We start from the raw sequence: 15,364 nt of genomic DNA on the forward strand, positions 1-15,364 counted from the left end.
ACTTCTGATAGTTGTCTGCCTCCATCTTCTCATGGCCTTTTCCTCTGTGTCTTCTCTTCTGTCTCTCTTGTGTGTGTGTGGGTGTATGTGTGATGAAGATTGGCCCAAAGCTAACATCTGTTGCCGGTCTTACTCTTTTTGATTGAAGACAATTGTCACTGAGCTAGTATTTATGCCAATCTTCCTCTATTTTATGTGGGATGCTGCCACAGCATGGCTTGATGAGCAGTGCTAGGTCTGTGCCTGGGATCTGTACCTGGGAACCCCGGACCGCCAAAGCAGAGCACGTGAACTTGACCACTACGCCACCAGGCCGGCCCCCTCTTCTCTCTCTTATAAGGACACTGGTCGTTGGATTTAGGGCTCACCTGGATAATCCAGATGATCTCATCTGGTGATTCTTTCGGCAGGAGGGCACCATTCAACCCACCACAGTCATCTTACATTTTGAATGCATCTTTGATGCATGCATGATTGTGTAACTTTATGCATTAGTCATTTAGAAAATATTGGTTTGCCGATTTATGCAGATCTTCCAAATGTTGACACATTTCATTTAACAATATTTTTAGAAATCACATTTGCTAATATCTCTGAGTGTATCAGAAAAATCTTTCAGTGGTGGGAAGCAGTCAAGCTCATGGTGGCAGAAACAAATTTTCCAAAACTAAATTTCACTTGAGAGCTTGAATTTTCTTATTGCCAACAAATACATTGAGCTGTTTTCCTTGATGTGACAGGCTTACTTTGTTTATTTTCAAGAAAATGTCTGCCAAATACTGAAGTTTGGCAAATATCGTCATTTGTCAGTCATCCTTTTGACTGAAAATGGTTTTCTATGTAAAGCAGCTAGTTCAGCTTTTAACTCAAACAATCACGCAAAGAAGAGCTTTTCCTTCAGACGATCATTTGACTTTGGTGTTCAGCAGAAGTGCCTTAGGCATACTTCCCATTTTGTCACACAGAATATTAAAAAGAAATGTCCTCAAAGGCCAAGATCTAATAAAATTAGTAATTTTGTCAAAGACATCCTTAAGTGAATTGGCTTTTTTCTCTTTTTAAAGTGCAAGTGAGTGATGGTAAAGAACACGACGGTTGCCAGCACTGCAATGCCACTGCACTGATTCCTCCCAGGGCACCAGCAGTTCTGGCCACTATTGTTTTTGCATCTTTAGTGCAAATGTCAACACAGCGAAAAGGCAGATAACATCTTAGTGTTATTATGAAAATAGTTTGACCACCCAGACCCCCTAAAAGGGTCTTAGGGCCTTCTGGGGTCCACAGACTATACTTTGAAAACTGCTGGTGTATGCCATTCAGTTCAGAATGAAATCATCATACACCGATTAGATTTGTGACATGTGTTTTCTTATCTCATTAATAGGACTATTTTCTTAGAAATGAGATATATGCATGTATCTAAAAATAAAAATATAGTACAGGAATGCTTAAATGAAAAGCAACAGTCTCTCACCTCACTGTTCCTTTGAAGTAAACACTGTTTTAAGGGGAAAACCCTTTTTATTATAGAAAATTTTCAAACATATACAAAAATAGTCTAATTAACCTCCATAAACATGTCACCCAGTTTCAACAGTTATCTAACTTATGGCTAAATCTTATTTCAGCTAGACCCCCCCCCCACATACACATAATTTTGAAGCAAATGTGAGACATCAGGTCATTTCATCCGTAAATATTTCAGTTATTATCTCTGAAACATAAACTCTTTTAAAAAACATAACACAGTTACATCATCATACCTTAAAAACCCCAGTGATTTCTTAATGTCATCAGATATCCAGTCATGTTTAAACTTCCCCAATTGTCTTGTAATTTTTTCAGTTTGCTTAGTCCAATCAAGATCCAAATAATATCCATATATTACAATTGGTAGCTGATATATTTTTTTAAGTCTTTTAATCTGTATGTTTCTTGCCTTCCTTTCTTCCCTTACAATTTATATAATGAAGAAATGAGATAATTTGTTCTGTAGAGTTTCCCACTAAATTTTGCTGATCACATCCCTGTAATGTCATTTCTCACATCCCTCTCACCCCTGTATTTCCTATAAATTGGAACTTAGAGCTAGAAACCTGATGAGATTTGGGTTCAAAATTTTTGGCAAGAATGCTTCATAGTGCTGGTATATTCTTCCATCAGGAGGCATAAAATTTCCCAGCTCTGGCACAAAAAAGGTCTGCTTGGCTCTCCTTTTATAAAGTGAACAGCATTGATGATCATTGCCTAGATGCGTTAACGCATTAGGGGTTGCAAAAAGGTAGTATTATTCTTCCATTCTTCTTTATTCGTTAGCTGGAATTCTTCTGTAAAGACAAACTTCTCCTCATCAACTGTTTGGTTACCTTGGGGCATGGTGTGTATTGGAAAGGCAGGATAAAGGTTTGATTCTTACCCTTTATTTACCAGTTCTCAGAATAGTGAGTTAGTTCCCTAGCGTCACTCAATGGCAATCCAGGAGGTTTGTTTTGTATTTTTCAGTATCTTTGTAAACTCCTGGATTTAACATTCAATGCATTTCAATTCATCATAGTCATTATTCTTTTTTATGCGCGATTTTTTTCATCTTTGCTTGACTCTTTGAATTGGCTTCTGAAGCTTTGACTTGACTCTAGTATCATACCAAAAGGTAAGGAAGTTAAGACATTCCAGGCCCATCTCGAACATTTCCTAGCCCAGACCTACAAGGCGCCCTGGTTCATTTTAGTGGGAAAGATTGAGAGACCACTATCTAGGTGCTGGTGGTGCCCATTTCACTGGGATGGTCAGTGGTTTTAGGCCTTTTTTCTGCCAGAGCTAGGAAAAAGAAAAAGGTGAAATAAACATATTTGTAATGTTACTTTCAACTGAAATTCAGTACTATAGTTTGTTGTTGTTTAAACCTAATCTCATTTATATCTCCTTTCTCTTGCATCAGAATTCTTGGTTCTTGAAGACGCTAGGATAATTACTCAGTTTCTTTATTCCACAACACAAACACGGTCTCAGAATAATACTACTCTCACCAACAATGTGATTACTTGAATAGAGTCTAAGACATTTTTGCAGTTCTTTTTGTCCTTAAGAGTTTATCCCACTAGGAATAGATTTTGTTTTGAAGTCTCTTAAAATAATTTCTCTAATAAGTTTAGTTAGGTCTGTTTGTTTAATTTTGAGAAAGAGCCACTTTTAATCTTTTCTGCTTTTGGTTCCTATTATATTTCCCTCCATATCTCTAAATAATAAACTTCTACCTTTCTTTCTTGACTTTTGTCGACTTTGTACATTATCTTTGAACATACAAATAGAACACGTGAGCCTTGAGCTCACTTAGCATACCCTCCTCCCCTCACTGTAGTAAGGTCACCACTTTATCCACTCCTTTGGCTACTCTAATTTCTGTACTTAATAACCTTTATTTCTTGTTCTATCAACAGTAGATGGTGGAATTAAAAGTGTTTTATTTTTATACACTTAATGTACTGTGCATGCAGTCCAGTAGAGAGCGCTGTACATATTGGGTAATCAAGACTTGTTGAATTAAACTGAATTTTCATTATACTCTGCCAAATAAAATGGTAGTCTTCAATTAAAGGAGGCATTAGCTCAATCAATAATTAGTAATCTGTAAATCATGATATCATGTAAATGACTTTGTTGTCTTCTTTTTATGTTTCTATCATTCCAGTATTAAAAGATATTAGTTACTGTGATGCAAATTTGGTGTGAATAGAGAAAAGTTATAAAGGAAGAGAGCTTGAGAGTGTTTTAATTGGATAAGAGGTGAACCGACAATAAAATATTAGAAAGTAAATTCATAGAAATGAAGCTGTTAGTGCTGAGCGCTGGGACCCAAACTGGAAAAAAAAACAAAAAAACTTCACCTACTTATGACACAGTCTATTGAATCATGAAAATATGGTGGAAAATAATTTCCCCCTTAGCATACAAAAGAATGCAGAAAAATATCCTTATAATCGCTGCCTCCATTAGTGGAATCTGAATTAGACAGAGTTTTAACAGTAATATGGGTAATTAATCATGGATTAAAAGTTACTGACCATAACATATAAATCATTTTAGACAAATTTAAACCCAAAGGCCTATTCCAAATTCCGCTGTCAAATAAAACTCTCAGCACATCATTAATAAGATGATTTTCTACACATAAGATTAATAGAAAAGAATGGATTTTTGAAAGTTGAAAAAAGGATTGAACTGGATGTCAAATTCAAAGATTTTGTTTTCTCTCCAAGATGAGCAACCTCTAATTGTTGTTTATTAAATTTTTTTCAAATTTATTTATTGTTTTATTATTTATTTATTTATTTATTTTTTGAGGAAGATTAGCCCTGAGCTAACTGCAGCCAATCCTCCTCTTTTCGCTGAGGAATACTGGCCCTGAGCTAACATCTGTGCCCATCCTCCTCTACTTTATATATGGGATGCCTACGTCAGCATGGCGTGCCAAGCGGTGCCATGTCCACACCCGGGATCCGAACTGGCGAACCTCAGGCTACTGGAGCGGAACGTGCACACTTAACCGCTGCGCCACCAGGCCGGCCCCAAGTTGTTTATTAAATTTTATTTTCTCTGGCCCACTGTTCTATGAGGCTTGAATGTACTTATATCATAGGTCACTAATTCGCTTTTTATGAAGTTAGGTCCCTTCACTATAACATTAATATTTATGTAAACCAATATGAATTTAAGCAAAAGATATATAAGCACTGTTTTATATAAGAGTTATATTGGAATTTGAGATGCAGAAAATCACATTTTAAAAACTAAGTTATCAGAAGTCTTTGTGAAATTTCCAGGCTTCTTTATATTTCAGTTGGTGTATAGTCCCATTGCTGTACTTCAACTTTTGCGTTCCTTTATTAGGAGTTCATTTGTTATTCTATGTTTAATTGTGCTTTATGTTGTGTTCCTGCTTCCACTGTTTCTTAGTCAATATAATTTCTTCAGTACAATGAAATCAAGTTCTAAAAGTTATCAGCCATCTCAAAATTCCAGACACAAAGTCTGAGAAAACAGTGAAAGTTTCACATTAACCTGCTCTGGAATATTAGGAAATGTTCTCTTGGAAACTCATTGACCTTTCAAAGTCGTTTTATTATACACAGTTAAGCTGTTGTTACAGAGAGGCGGCATAGTATAGTGAAGAGCATGGACTCTGGAACTGAAGTGCCTGGGTTCTGCTCTCAGTCCCCCCCGTTACTAGCTAAGTGACACTGGGCCAAGTTATTTGGCTTTGTAGGTGTTTCTTCACCCGTACCACGGGGGTAATAACTGTACATGCCTCATAGGCTTATTGTGAGGATCAATATGTGTAAAGAGCTTGGAGAGTGTGACACGTAAGTGGTGTATAACTATTAGCTATTATTATTATGACTCGTACTGTTAAGAACATTAGCTGTTACTGTCAAGGATACAAATAGTTCTAGTTACTTTATGTTAGTGTTCAGAAATATTTTTATGATTACCTCATTAGGAAATTGTAATATTATCTATATGTTATTTTCAAAGGGTTTTAGACATACTAGAGTCAAATATATTCCCAGAAAAGCACATCTCCAATTTTATAATGAAAGCCAAGAGGATTCAAATGCAGAAATTCACTTTACACTAATCTTTTTCCTTCAATATTTAGGTGTCTGCTACGTGTTAGAGTATCCTAATGACCCTGGGAAAAATAGTTTGAAACACATATGGGTCCTGCTGACAGTTATTGGCTAATAGAGGACATGTAAATATAAATAAATAACTCTGAGGTAGAAAACACAATGTGCAGATAAAATACTTATAGGAGCTTATAGGAAAGAGAGTATTCCCCCCTAAAAGAATGAGAGAAAGTTCTTGAAGGAGTTTGTATTTGAATAATGCCTTGGAAGATGAGCAAGACTTAAATATGTAGAGGAATGAGGCTGGGTGTGGCATGTAAAGGAAAGGGCTTGTTTTGCTTGGAGCGTGGGATGCAGGAAGGGGAAGGGGGGTAAATGATGGTCAGAGTATGGAGGATCTAGGAGGTTAGATTGATAAGATCTTATGCAGTCATCAGTGGAATATTGTTTAGGTGGTGTTTTTTTAAAATTAAGGTGAAATTCACATAACATAAAATTAACCATTTTAAAGTGAACAAATCCGTGACATTTAGTTCATTTAAATGTTGTGCAACCACCGCTTCTGTCTAGTTTCAACCATTTTCATCACCTCTGCCTTAAACTCCATACCCATTCAGCAGTTATTCCCTCATCTCTCCAGCCCCTGGCAACTGCCATCTGGTTTTCTTTCTGTGGATCTGTCTATTCTGAATATTTTATGTAAGTGGAGTCATACAGGATGCGACCTCTTATGTCTGACCTCCTTCACTTAGTATGTTTTTGAGGTTCATCTGCATTGCAGCATGCATCAGTACTTCATTCCTTTTAATGGCTGAATAATATTCCGTTGACTATATGTACCACAATTTGTATATCCATTCATCTGTTGGTGGACATTTGATTGTTTCCATCTTTTAGCTGCTGTGAATAGTGTTGCTATTAACGTGCATGTATTTGGTTTATTTTTCTTTTTTACTTTTTTTCTTGAGGTAACATTGGTTTATAACATTATATAAATTTCAGATGTACATCATTGTATTTCAATTTCTGTGTAAACTACATCATGTCCACCACCCAAATACTAATCACCATCCGTCACCATACACATGTGCCCTTTTACTCCTTATGAGTTATTTGGGTACCTGTTTTCAGTTCTTCTTGGTATATATCTAGGTGTGGAATTGCTGAGTCATATGGTAATTTTATGTTTAACATTTTGAGGAACTGCCAAACTGTTTTTCACAGCAGCTGCAGCATTTTGCATTCCTACCAACAATGTACAAGGACTCCAATTTCTCCACATCCTCACCAACACTTGGTTTCCACTTTTTTGATTATTGCCATCCTAGTGCATGTAAAGTGGTATTTCTTTGTGGTTTTGATTTGCATTTCCCTAATGAATAATGATGTGGAGCATCTTTTCATGTACTCTTGTCCATTTATCTGTCTTCTTTGGAGAAATGTGTATTTAAGTCCTCAACCCACCTTTTTTTTTTTTTTCTTTTTTGCTGAGGAAGATTCGCCCTGAGCTAACATCTGTTGCCAGTCTTCCTCTATTTTGTATGTGGGTCACCGCCACAGGATGGCTGTTGACAAATGGTGCAGGTCTGTGCTGGGAACTGAACCAGGGCTGCTGAAGTGGAGCACACTGAACTTAACCACTAGGCCATGGGGCTGGCCCCTTTTGCCCACTTTTTAATTATGTTATTTATCTTTTTATTGTTGAGTTGTACAAGTTCTTTATAAATTCTGGATACTAGACTCTTATCAGGTATATGATTTGCAAATATGAATGCAAATATCCCATTCCATAGGTTGCCTTTTTACTTTTTCTTTTTTTGTGTTAGGAATATTGGCCCTGAGCTAACATCTGTTGCCAATCTTCTTTTTTTTCCCTCCCCAGAGCCCCCCAGTACATAGTTGTATATCCTAGTTGCAGATTCTTCTAGTTCCTCTATGGGGGACGCCACCTCAGCATGGCTGATGAGTGGTACCAGGTCTGCACCCAGCATCCGAACCGGCAAACCCTGGGCCAAAGTGGAGTGCATGAACTTAACCACTCAGCCACGGGGCCAGCTCCTGCTTTCTTGATAATGTCCTTTGACACACAAAAGTTTTTAATTTTGGTGAAGTCTAATTTATCTGGGTTTTTTTGTTGCACATGTTTTCAGTGTCATATCCATTACCAAATCCAAGGTCATGAAGATTTATCCCTAAGTTTCCGTCTAAGAATTTTTTAGTTTTAACTCTTATATTTAGGTCATCAATCCATCTTGAGTTTATTTTTTTATGTGGTATGAGGTAGGGGTCCAACTTCATTCTTTTGCATGTAGATACCCAGTTGACCAAGCACCATGTGAAGAGACTATTCTTTCCCCATTGAATAATCTTGGCACCTTTGTTGAAAATGAGTTGGCCATGGATGTATGGGTTTATTTATGGACTCTTAAGTCTATCCCAATTGTCTATAGGTTTATTCTTCTGTTAGTACCACATTATTTTGATTACTGTATCTTTGTGGTAAGTTTTGAAATCAGGAAATGTGAGACCTTGTTCCTTTTCAATATTCTTTTGGCTGTATAGGGCCCCATGCAGTTCGATATGGATTTGAGGATTAGTTTTTCCATTTCTGCAAAACAAGGCTGTTGGAATTTTGATAGAGATTGCAATACAATTATTATGGGTTTTTGAACAGAGACAATTATATGACTAGATTGTGCTTAGGCAACATTCTACAAGATGGATAGGAAAAGGAAAAGAGGAGACTGAGAGACCATTAGAAAAGTTAGCACAACAGGAAGGCATGGACCTAGATCGTGAGAGTGAAGGAGAAGGGACAAATGCCAGAGATCGTGGAGGCAGACTCGAAAGGACTGAAGAAATCTGTCCATTCACTTAATGATTTGTACCCCATTATTATATGCCTCAGGCACTGAAATTGCTATAGTGAACTAGGTGGATATGTTATTTTGCTTTTATGGACCTTGCATTCCAGTAGGGAACAGCGGAATAGTTAACAGAGAAAAAAAGAGCAAACTGTGCTCAATGTTATGAAGAAAATAAACAAGCTGTTATGATAGATATAACAGAGGAAGGCCCACTTTAGATAGGAGAGGCCTCTCTGAGGAGCAGCTATTTAAACTTGACCTGAATAATGAGCACTTAGCCTGGTGAGGGATGGGAGGGTTGAAAAAAGGGAAAGATTCTAGCCTAAGAAAATTGTCAAAGGCTCTGAGAACCTAAACAGGGAAGGGAGGGAAAATTTAGGGAGAAGTCAAAGAAGAATCCAAGGTTTTGAACTTGGGTGACTGGGTAAGCGGTGGTGCTATTTATAGAGCATGCTTGAAAGGAAAACCATGAATTCATTCATTTTCAGGGGGAAGACATTTAGTAGGTGGTTGGAACTTTGCAACTGGAGCTTGGGAAAGAAGTCAGGCTTCAGGTAGGTATATGGTAGCCAACTGTGTGGAGATAGAAATCAAAGACATGAGCTTGGATGAGAAAGCCAGTTACAGTGAAAAGAGCCCAGGACCTAAAGTTGAAGACCTGGATTAAAGTCCTCTCTCTACTGTTGAGTGGTTGTGATACTTGGGGTAATTTCTCTAAGGTCACAAAGCTCTATTTGTCTATTCCGTTCTAATGATCTGTTTATCTAGCTTTATGACAATACCACATTGTCTTGATTACTACAGCTTTACAATAAGTCTTAAATATCAGGTAGTTTAAGTCTTTCAACATTGTTCTTCTTTTTAAATATTGTTTTGACTATTCTAGCTTCTTTGCATTTCCATATGTATTAGTTTTCTATCGCTGCCATAACAAATCACCACCAACATAGTGGGTTAAAACAACAGAAATTTATTATCTTATAGTTCACTGTTTAGAAGTCCAACATGGGTCTCAGTGGGCTAAAATCAAACTGTCAGCAGGGCTGTGTTCTTTCTGGAGGCTTCAGGAGAGAACTCGTTTTCTTGTCCTTCCCATCGCTTGGAGGCTGCCTGCATTCCTTGGCTTGTGGCCCCCTTCTTCAATCTTCAAAGCCAGCAACATAGCATCTTCTCAACACTGCTTCTGTTGTCATCTCTTTTTCTGGTCCTCTTTCCCATTTTATAGACCCTCTGATTATATTTGGATCGCCCAGATAGTCCAGGGTAATCTCCTTATTTTAAGGTTAGCTGATTATCAACCTTAATTCAATCTGCAACCTTAATTCCCTTTGTCATGTAGTGTAACATATTCATAGGTTTTGAGGATTAGGACATGGACATCTCTAGAGGGTCATGATTCTGCTTATCACACCTTATGAATTTTAGAGTCAGCTTGTCAGTTTCTACAAAAGAGCCTGATAAGATTTTGATTGGAATTATGGTGAATCTATAGATTACTTTGGGAGAATTAACAAGTTAACAGTTTGGGTCTCCCAACTCATAAACAAGGTATAGGCTCTCCACTTTTTTAGTTATCCTTTAATTTCTTACAACATTTTATAGTTTCCAGTGTCGAGTTTTCGTACATCTTTTGTCAGATTTATTCCTAAGTATTTAATATTTGTTGATATTATTGTAAATTATTTTTTAATTGCAATTTTTGATTGTTGTTTGCCATCCTTGTTTTCTTCCTAATTTTAGGGAGAAAGTGTTGTCTTTCAACATTAAGTGTGATGTTATCTGTAAGATTTTTATAGATGCCCCTTCTGAGGCAGTTCCCTTCTATTTCCAGTTTCCCAAGAGTTTTTATCAGGAATGGAAATTGGATTTCATCAAGCACTAGTTATGTGTCTATTGAGATAATCATATGGTTTTTCTGTATTAGTTTGTTAATATTGTGAATTATATTGATTAATTTTTAAATGTTAAACCAACCTTGCATTCTTGGGATCAACCACACTTGGTCATGGTGTAGTATCCTTTTTATATATTTTTGGATACAACTTGCTAAAATTTTGTGTACAATTTTTGCATCTCTGTTTATGAGGGATATTGGTTTGGAGTTTTCTTTTCCTGTGATATCTTTTTTTAAAAAAACTTTTAGAGTAATGCTGGTCTCATGGTATTAGTTGGGAAGTATTCCCTCCTCTTCAGTTTTCTGGAATATTTATATAGATTTGGTATCATTTCCTCCCTAAATGTTTGGTAGAAACTTGGAATCTGCTGGGCCCTCCTGCAATTCCCTCTTCCTATGCCATGGCCTGTAGGTTCTCCAAAGGTAATAAGCTGGGGTAAACCTTGTTCATTTCCTGTCTCTGAGGGATCACTCTTCTTCACTGCCTTATATTCAGTATCTTGAAAACTATTGTTGTATATATTTTGACTCCTTTTCGTTGTTGTTGTTGGTTTACGTGGGAGGGTAAATATGGTCCTTGTTACTTTATCTTGGCTGGATTTGGAAGTTCCCCCAAGGCTATACTTATAATAGTCATCTCACATTTTGAGGAGAAGAAGAGAAAAGTTCCAAGAGTCTGTAACCAATAGCTTCTGGTAGAATCACTCTATAAAATGAAGCGTGACTGTTGTTTAGTCTGCCAGTTTAATACTTCTTAAATCCCAGAATATTATAAAGGTTTGCTGTGAGTAGTGATTTATCGATTGTTTGGGCCAGACTTCAGAGCCCTGAGGCCTCCCTTCAGCATGCCAGTGACATTTTCAAAACACAAGGGGCCATTGATAGATTGCAAATCAGTTTTCACTCTTACTTGTACTCATTCTGCAAACTTGGTTCTGCTTCTACTTTTTCATCTGGATAAGGTTGCAGTTAAGGAAAATTTACTCTCTCAACATCTTTAATAATATAATATAGGACCACCTAACATAGGCAATTTACTGTGATTTGAGGATTTATTTTTGGAACACTAAAAACTTTTCTAATCCAACTTCAAGAAGTGCTGTGTGATTCTTGTTTATCTTATTCTCGAGAATTTATTTGAAATTAGAAGGGGAAACTCCTACGATCTTATTTGCATGAAAAAGAAAAGACCAGTATTTTAATTGCAGCGAAGGAGAGAGGGGCTTAAGGGAAGCTGAAAATAATCATAGGCTGGCGAATATTTTTTTAAGCACTTACTATGGTTATATCACTTGTTTGGACAATGGGATGACAAAGACTGAGTAGGCTAATTTTTATTTTTATGTACCTCCATGAATCTCAAGGATTTAGTTTTCAAAACAAGTCTTATTTAATAATAATTTATTTTCCTGTTTTTTGAATGTCACCAAAGCCCATCAAAGCTTTAGTTAGCATGAAGTAACTGGTGTTACTTCAGTGTCATGTAATTTCAGACAAAAACAGAGACTCTTGCTGTTATATGTAACCTGAGTAGACAAACTTTAGATGAATATATAATTTCTTTTAGGCTTTTAGAGATACTGAAAATAGCTTTTTCTTTCTCAATTGTCTGGCGTCTGGGGACATCCAGTAAGTAGCTGCCAATTTAGTTTTGGAGATAAATATTATAAGTAACAGAGAAAACAAAACAAGGCAACCCTACTAAGTGCCAAGTTAAGTGGTACAGACCCTAAGTATTATAGCATTGTCCTGCATAGAGAGGTCCTTGAGCTAAGCTGTTGCATTCTGGACTGGGAGCTAGGACTGGGAAGAAGCATTCTGAGCTGGGAAGCAGTGGGTATAAATGTTCAGTGGCAGGAATGTTGGCTGGATGTTGCAGATACTGTACAGTGAGGAGACAATCTGTCAGACAGATTGCACACAGAGAGTAGTTGGAGATTAGGTGGAAAAAGTAGGAGAGGGTCAGATGGAAGATCCTGAGTTCTTTGAATTTGTACTTTATACAGAGATGGCAGTGAAAATGAGAAGGGTCACTGAAGAGACTCTGTAATGGAGAAAGCCAAGGACCTGGTGACTCTGTGAGGATTGAGAGGGAAGAAGAGTCAAAGGTTTTGAGCTAGGACAAGAGCGTTATTATTACAAATAGAGATGTCAGAAAGGTGAGTTTGAATGAAGTGATGCCAGAGATCCTTGAGGCTTTTTCTAAAAATTCCTCATTTCTCAGTGTGGCTTCTGACTGGACAGGGCTTTCCCTGTAGAACTTCTCCTTTAATTGTTGAGCCTGGTGGGATGAAATGGAGTGTGCAAGGGTGTTTAGAGGTCTTCAGGTCAGCTGACCTAATCTCTTCACTTTACAGATAAGGATATTGACGGCATTAGGTATTGTCACTTTCCTTAAAGCCACACAGCTAGGCTGGCCTGGTGGCACTATTTTCTGAAATTCTGGTAGCAGAGGTTACTGTGTTCTCCTTCTTGGCAAAGTGAGCCTTGTGTTTCCCCACCATAATTCAGTTAGATATTTACTTGATTCCTGAAATCATTTTTCACCTCCCCAAATCAAATAAATTAATAGTTAAAATAATTCCCTCCACGTCGTCTGATTTTTTCCCTTTTATCCATACATGCAGTCGCATTGAGGTAGTACAGTATGGACATTTATGCCAGAGCTGGACTGGGTGTAACGGGTCTGCTTTCTTGCAAAGTGCCTGAGCTGTTTGAGGGGAGAGGGAATGATTAACATTAAATTAAGCCTGGGGTGAGGATTCTTACTGGGAGTCCTTTTTAAAATTTTTAAAATGAAGAACAAGGACGTCAGGTGGAAATTAGTCAAGGAATTGCTTCCTTTCTTTGCCCCTCTAAACCCTATTCCCTATGACTTCTCAGGCATGGAACCCTGAATTCGTATGACTCCCACCCTGCCCGGAGAATGAGATTATGCCAATACCCTGAATAAGTGAACTGTGTTGTTGAGATGTTTCACCCAGTCCTACACCTTAACTGGAACCTGGGGAGGGTGCCTTCGCTTTCCCTTCCCAGGCCTCTTTCCTCATCTTATCCCTATGGCTATCTCTCTTCTTTTCTCCCTTCCCTCTCCCTGCGTCCCGCCGTTCCTCCCTCAGGGGCTGGCACCCGCAGGCACGAGTCCCCTTTATTTACTTAGGGCCTCCAGGGCTGCACCGTGCCCACAGCTCCTCTCGGATCCACCGCCCCCTAGCGTGCCGGGCGGGGACAGAGCTGAATGAACAGAAGCCCCGCCCCATCGTTTTGGGCGGGGCCAGCGGCCAAGACGGCGCCGTTGATTGGTGAGGGCGGGGGCCTGTCGCGGGGGGCGGGGCCTGGAGGTCTGGCTGGGGCGCGGAGCGCGGCGGCGCCGCTGGGGGCGGGAGGCGCGGGGTGGAGCCCGGCCGAGTGTGGCGCAGCTGTGGCGGCGCTTCTCGCTCGCCACGCGCCGGGCGTCGATCCCCCAAGGTAAGTGCGGGCAAGGGTCCCCGCGCCGCACGGGCCAGGTGGAGGGACGCAGCGCGGGCGCCCGAGGCAGGTGTGGTTTAGCCGGACGCGCCCGGGTGCCACTTCCGCGCAGAGTAGCAGCGCGGGGCGCTGGCGGCCAGTGAACCCCCAGAAGGAGGGAGACACCCAGTCGGGCTCTGGCTCTGCAGCACTTGTTCATGGCATTAGCTACCGGACAGAAAGCATTTGCGTTGCTACACACACCTCCTCCGCAGATCTCGAGAGACCTCAGGTACTTTCAGACTTTATATTCCATAGTCTATTTCTAGTTTGTGGTTCAGGACTGGAAGAGAAACTCGATAGGGAACTTGCGGTGTGGCTTTGTTTTGACTTCGTGTTATTCACTTTGCAGGAACAGTGTGACTGGTAATGTGACTGTTAAACAAGGACACCAGGGTTTGCATAGGCAGTGTTTCGTGGATGTTAAGCACGCAGGCTTTGAAGCCAGAGTGCCTGAGTTTGAATCTATTTATTAATTGTGAAAACTTGGGCAATTTGCTTAACTTCTCTATGCCTTTGTTTCTGCATATGTAAAATGGGGATAATGATAGTTCGATCCTCATAGGATTGTTATGAGGATTAAATGAGTTAATACTTAGTGCCTGGCCCATAGTCCACAATAACGTTGGCTGTTTTCTTTATTAGGCATTCAGATGGGCATTAATCCTCCAAGTTGTCACCACAGAAAAACCTTTCTGCAGAGCTTTTGGTAGAAATACCTGGGGATTCCTTTGGAACATTTTTCAAAGACAGTTCCACCAGAAAAGGTCTCATTGGTTTTCTCTCGTACTAGAGGTATTTGTTACCTGATGTGCATCATCCACTTTGTCCCAAATGAAATCCACTCTCAAATGATAACAGAAACCCCAGTCTTGAAGGCTGTTCCTTTTAAAAGTGGGATGAAGAAAGGTAGCACCTTTAGAATGGGTGTTGCCTCATTTTAAGCACCAAGCTCTGGTAGATTTGTTTAAAAGAAGTTCATATCACTTTAAACAGAACTTGTAAGTTGTGCTATTTGAGGTGCATGCTTATTTGTACTATTATTGCAAAATGAAGTAAACCAGAGTACCCAAATGCATAAATAAACGTCATAGAAACCATAACTTACCACATAGAATTTCAGAATTGAATCTAAAAAATCAGACCAGCTACCCTTTACAGATGAGGATGAGACCTAAAGACCCAGAACTGAGAGGTGGCAGAGCTTAGACTAGAATTCAGCTCTCCTGAGCAACAAATTATAAAATCAAAATAGGATATTGCTTCTCGTTTTGATAACAGAACTTTTTTTTTTCTTTGACAATTTTAGGGTGCTGTGAATGGTTTTTCTGTCAGCAACATCCTGCTTGGTAGCTTAATTGCATGATTCATAATCATTCTTCAGCGCCTTTGATTTAAATCACAAGTCTCAAAGTTGCTACATCAATGATTGCTTTGAGAACAAGATGATTGTCTTCTTAAGCTTTGTA

The 15,364-nt window shown here is 38.9% G+C and overlaps 1 protein-coding gene across 3 annotated transcripts in view; it reads left to right on the plus strand.

Moving 5' to 3' along the window:
* Nucleotides 1-15,364, plus strand: part of SGK3 (serum/glucocorticoid regulated kinase family member 3) — a 119,604-nt gene that overhangs the window by 32,928 nt on the left and 71,312 nt on the right. Inside the window, exon 1 of one of the 3 annotated variants that reach the window (XM_046641891.1) lies at nucleotides 13,740-13,856. The exons of 1 other annotated variant lie outside the window; for it this stretch is intronic. The gene's annotated coding sequence lies outside the window, so the exon portion shown is untranslated. Of the gene's footprint in view, nucleotides 1-13,739; nucleotides 13,857-13,909; nucleotides 14,128-15,364 lie in introns of those variants that run through there. One more of the 3 variants, XM_046641892.1, reaches the window with a different exon arrangement.

Source organism: Equus quagga, chromosome 16, assembly GCF_021613505.1.
Source record: "Equus quagga isolate Etosha38 chromosome 16, UCLA_HA_Equagga_1.0, whole genome shotgun sequence".
Lineage (NCBI taxonomy): Eukaryota > Metazoa > Chordata > Mammalia > Perissodactyla > Equidae > Equus > Equus quagga.